The sequence below is a fragment of the Tetrao urogallus genome (assembly GCF_951394365.1).
Source record: "Tetrao urogallus genome assembly, chromosome: 3".
Taxonomy (NCBI): domain Eukaryota; kingdom Metazoa; phylum Chordata; class Aves; order Galliformes; family Phasianidae; genus Tetrao; species Tetrao urogallus.
This window is the reverse complement of record NC_136815.1, coordinates 82,954,580-82,960,579: the sequence shown is the minus strand read 5'-3', so window position 1 is coordinate 82,960,579 and position 6,000 is coordinate 82,954,580.

Below are 6,000 nucleotides of genomic sequence, written 5' to 3'. Positions count from 1 at the left end.
CAATTAATTGGAAAATATCAAGTCAGATGGGGTTTTGATTTCAGACTTTACAACAGTATAACAAAAAGGAATTTTGAAACAAGTAGTTGGTTCAACCTGAATTGTAAAAAATGTTTAATTAAAAAATGTAGGCACTGACAGAGCTGAATATTCTTGAGGGAAATTATTTTGACAAAGAAACTCAGCAACACTTCCACATATATTCATAAATCCATTTGATGGCACCTTTTTGTCTAACAAAATTTTCCCCTGCTCTAATCCCAAAGCTACACTCTTAGGACCTGACTCAAGAAAGCAATTAAATACCACTGAAGTCTGTGGAACTTGAAAAAGCATTTGAAGTCTTGAACATGTTAAGTTTTTGGCCTGATTCCTTCTGAACTTCATTCTTTAGAAATCTACTCTTTCTTAAATTAATTTGATTAAGTAGCATTTTGTCTGAGACACTCTCCATTGTGAAGAAAAGTAAGAAGAGCTAGTTGGCAGTTAGACTAATGAGAAAATGATAATTTCTCTAATGCACTGCCAGGGTCCAGTAAAATACTACTCGCATTAAAATAAAAGTTATATTTCCCTAATCTTTTAGAGATATGTGATTCTTTCAAAATGATATTCAAATCAAAGACTTATTACTGTCCCAAGCTTCAGCTCATTTGTTCTAAGAGGTATGCTTGAATTCCAGCAAAGAAAAAGGAGAATGAATTGTATCTTGCCTGACTCGCTTTTTTATCATACCATTTCCACAATTAATTTCATTTATTTAATTTTATTTTTATCAGTATAGACTTATATATGCCTTTTGAATGGTCTTGCTCCTTAGTCAGCTAAGCATTGCACTGAAAATAAAGTTTGCCCATTATTTTACCTGGATAAGAAGCCCAGAGCCAATAACCCCAGCCATCAATGTGTGTTGCAGACAGCTGAAGTGATTAACCCACTACTCTGGGCGGTTTGTGGCTCATGGCTTTAGAAGTACTGCTGTGCCCATCTACAGCTTCCATCCCACAGGCTGTGCCTGGAGAGGCCTATGGCAAAACCACATCCTCCCACGCTGCCACATTCAGTGGCTCACTGAGGTACTGAAGATATGCGCACTGGTGCCACAAACAAGAAAGTCTAGTTCTGGAGCATGTGGGTACAAATACCAACACAACACGCAAGGCTTTGGAAAAACTCAAGCCATCAGAATGGCTGTCTTGGCCAGTAGATTTTCTGCTGCTGTTCCTTCTGTGTTTCAGTGGCTGAGCACAAGGCAACACACCAAGAGGTAAATCCAAACCTCAGACGAGATCATACTCACTGGCCTTCACACAAATGACACTTCGCCAAATAAAAACAAGGTAAAAAAGGTAAAGCCACCTTTTCAAGGCTCTAATTGATATTCAGAAAGAACATTCTCAGTCTTAATGGCATTCACAGTTAATCTTCAGGGGAAAAAAAAAATCAGCATTTTTATGTGAAATTAGGTATATATTGCTAAATCAAGCCTTTTCCAAATTAATTTACTAACAATAAATATTCATTTTGGTTCTCTTTCCAAAGTCCCTTGTTTCAATATAGCTAACAATTTTTACATATATACAGCTAATTATCAAAGAAAAACTAATGAGGCAGCTCATGATTTAGTGCAAGAAGTACTTCCTGTAAGATACTATACTATCTTTTCAGAAATACTCACATTATTTAGATTTGAGCTTTTTCCATACTGCAGGTATCCGGGGAACAAATAATGTTTTGTCTGCTATTCCAAGATGGGCACCATTGAATAGAATTCCATTTTCCACAAAAAGCAAAACAAAACAAAAAAACCAATCCTCCTACATACTTCAGAACTTCATGGAAAGATGAATTACATCCTTCCTTCTTTAGTACCATGTCAGCTTTCTGCCCAGACACTGAGAACAATGGAAAAGATGTTATGCCATCCAGACCAGGATATGCTGCAGAGATGTACTACTAACTTTTTTCTGCAGCTCCCAGAATCAGTCTTTAATTAGGAGTGTTCAGAGACAATCCTGGAAGACTGATAATCACAGGCATGCCATCACAATAGCAGGATAAAACTACACTGACTCCAGTGCCTAAAACCTGACACAGAGTTCGCTTCAACCAAATTGATGTTTACCAAGTGTGAAGCATAGGAAGAGTTATGTCAAAGAATTTTGTCAGATAGTTATTTCAAACAGCATGCCTGACTGTACCCCCTTGAATGAAACCCCATCTACCTCCTAAGTCAGCCCATGTTGCCCACATGTGCTAGGGAGCCAACACCAGTACTGCACCCAAACCATTATACAGCAACTAAACAAAAAGGTTTCTTTGGTTCAGACTGCTTAAGTAATTAAGGCAAGCAAGATGGGGCTACTGGTGTAATGCTCTGAGAAATGCCACTCGTGATAATAGTGCAGATGCAAAAAAAAAAAAATAAAAAAAAATCCTACCTATATTGCCTAAATGTCTTGAGCTTACTGAGCAGGAACTGGAGAAATAAGAGGCAAATTTTCATTTATTCTCTAATGGTCCCAGAGGAAATCAGTGCAGTGAAGAAATTAATGAAAATGTTTCTTAATTTTTTAAGCAAAATTTGTGCTGAACTGAAATTGAATTCCAAAAAAATCAGATTATCTAGTTGTAATGTAAGTCCATATACCCATCAGGATTTATCTAGAACACATATTTAAGCGTTTACATTATGTTATTGATTCCATTGTTCTTTCTGGCCCATCAGGCACATACCCAGAAATGAAAGTTGTCTCTATCCACTGTGCAAATACAGCTTAAGTGTTGCTAGTACAGGTGTTTTCTCCTTGTCCTGCTAATCTGTGTGCCTCTAAAGGTGGGATGACCAGGATTACCACTCATTATCTGTCCTAGAGCATCCTGGGCTCCAGTACTAAATGGGAAGAGGATTATGTGATCTATTTCAGAGGAACAACACAACTATGAGTATTTTCTACTGGCCACTGAGAAATCATCCAACATAAGAGCACCCAGTGCCTCAGTGTCCATAGAAGACCAGGGAAACTTTTTAGTTAGCTTAAGTGGGATAGTTTGTGTATTCTTGGGCTAGATTTTATCTACTGGAATCCACTGAAGAGTTATCTGTTCTGTAATAGATGTTCCTCTTCTAAAGCAATGACTCAAAGTTAACTATTTCATACAGACTCAGGTGACAAAACTGTAAGACAGTCCGTGTGTGTAGAATGGTATTTCACAGAATCACAGAATGGCCAGGTTGGAAGGGGCCTCAAGGATCATGAGTCTCCAACCCCCCAGCCACATGCAGGGCCATCAACCTCCACGTTTAATACTAGACCATTTGTTGGTCTATTTGTATGGTCACAGCTGAGCTAAAATATACAGTATGCAAAACATTGTACGTTTGCAGACATGGCAAGTGCTTTCTGTGGCTACCCTTTGAGGTACTCTATTTAGAGCTCTTTGGGGTGCTTCAAATCTGAAGTATCCAGACACATTAGCAGCTTTTGAAAATACAGTACTGATTAAAAAAAAAAAACAATTCCAAGTAACCATAGCCCAAGACCAAAAAGAACCAGCTCAGCTCAGCTCGTTAGATTAAGGATTGCAAACAAATCTTGTAAATACCTACAATTAAATTCTTCCAAGTTAATCTTTTTAAAAGAAAACATGTATACAAGACACAGTACTTCATTCTTTCCAAGAATAAATGTGCCTAAGTATAGGGTAAAATTTTTATTGCATTTTACATTCAAGCTCAGTTGAGAGAGAAGCCTTGGCTTCTCACACCCAGTTTTCAAGGGATTTCCAGTGTAATAGCACATGTTCAGGTGGCTTGAATAAGCATCCTAGCATCTGATATTTGTTAATTGGTATTTATAATGAGCACCTGATGCTCTAAGATGATGCAGTTCCTTTTCACCCTTCCCTTGGGAGGTTATATTATATTGTGTTTCTCCAAGTTAAATGGAAGACAAAAAATTGCTACTGGCATAAGATACTTTGCAATAACTTGACAACCAGTATATGTTACTGCTCTAGCTTTCTCTGCTCGTGGCATCATTTGAGGAGTTCTGTATGAGCCCGCCTGGGACTGACAGAGACAGACAGCAGTCAAAGCAGCCATTCTTGAAGGAGCAGTTGTAAATCTGACAGAAAATGAATTTATTTTCTCCTTTGCTTTTTCAGACCTTCCCAAAACCCTATGGGAATTACACCAGGATGGATATGTGAATATGATCGCTGTGAGTCTGTTTACTAGAAAAGGTTTCTTATTTTTAATTTTGCAGAAAATCAGTAAATGAAGCTTTCTTGGGAACATGAGGTATTAAGGATCTTCCCTCTAAACATCTCAAAATGGAATAAAAGCAATGCTTTATGATAAGAAAGAGTACATTTAGGCCATCACTTACTGTTGCTGACTCTGCATTTCAAAATTGATAGATCTAGAAGCAGCTACTTTCAGAAAGTGAAGCCTGCATTGGATAGAAGTCACGCAGACCAGCCTTGCTTTAAGGAGGGAATACCTCCTGTTTTCCATGAAGCCTAAATTCATGTTTGATCCAAGAGGCTTTGATTTAAGAATTACCAGCAGTGGAATGGATCCCTTTGCTGCTCGTAAATTCTGGTAAGAGAACATACGTGTCTTTCACTTATTAACCTTTTCATATGTGACCATTCTCAGCAGTGCTGCACATGACTAGATGTAGCCCATCAAGGAGGCAGTGTCCAGCTGCAGGTTCTCAGGCTTCAAGCAGCAGGCTTAGAGTTATGCAGTGGACAAGCAGGTTCCATTACCTCCTCTCTGGAAGGAGAAACCCTACTCCAGTCTTTTACCTGTAGAGGTATAATGCCACAGTGCTATGTTTATGCCTAGATCTCCTGTTTGACATACATAAATGTATTGCAGTTTTGACTCTACTGTCCTTTCCCAGTTTACTGACATGTTTGCATCAAAGACTGCTCTTGTAGTAAGCCACTGTTGAGTGCAGGCATCCTTATACAAATTTGGCTCAGTGAACATGACTTAGCCATGGCTTTGCCTAAAGATCTCCATATAGGTGAAGTTATTCTAGCTGTTAGTCTTTGCACTGCTTAGCACACTGATGTTGTCTGTCTCTTACTGATTTTGCAGTAAGATGCTTCCTCTGTCTTTAATGATTTTTTTGAACTGCATTTCAATTGAAATTGTAGTTTAAAATACTTGGATCAAAAACATTTGAAAATGGGGTATGGATATTACTGGTTGTTTTTTCTTTTTTTCTTTTTTTTTTCTTTTCAGTTTCTATGCATTTGAGATTCAGCTAAGTCTGTACATAAGAGAACCTGAAATGCTTTCTAATTTCTCCTTGGGATTTGACTATTCACTTCTGTGTGTCAAGCTATTAGTGCATGTGCATATTGACATTCATTACAAATGTATTAATATCACAATTTTAGAATTTGAATTGAATTACAGTGTCTTCTAGCAAAAGCAGTGTCGTCAAGTGGCAACAGTGTTATCAAGCTTTGGGTACAAAAGAAAGGATGAGCTCATAAGTTCAGTTCAGTAACTACTGCACATCTTAAAATCTTCATGTTGGTAAAAATCAAAATGCTCCTAACGAAACAGCTGATCTCCCTTTTCTAAAATTTCAGGCAAATCCAGTGATGAATTCTTTATCTTTTCTTTTACCCCTCAACTTCGTGTTTCTTCCTTTCTTTGGCTCTTCTCAGTTTACTTCTGTGTATTTTCAGCTTAAGCACCAACTTGGCTTTTTTTTTTTTGCTCTGTGATTGATTCCCATGGCTTTCCTGATTCTTTAGGCCTGTTCCCTTCCTCCCTAAATTCTCTCTTGCTCTGCCACCTCTGAAGTGTCTGAGATCCATTCAGAAGGTCAGCTTAAATTCTTCGAGACTCACACGTTTCTCCTCATTTTCCTTGTGCAACTTACCCTTCCTCTGACTTTTATCCCCGCTGCTTGGCCTCCGTGGGATATGTGTCTCCTTCAAAATCTTCCTGGTGAAGTCCTAGCCTTTCTT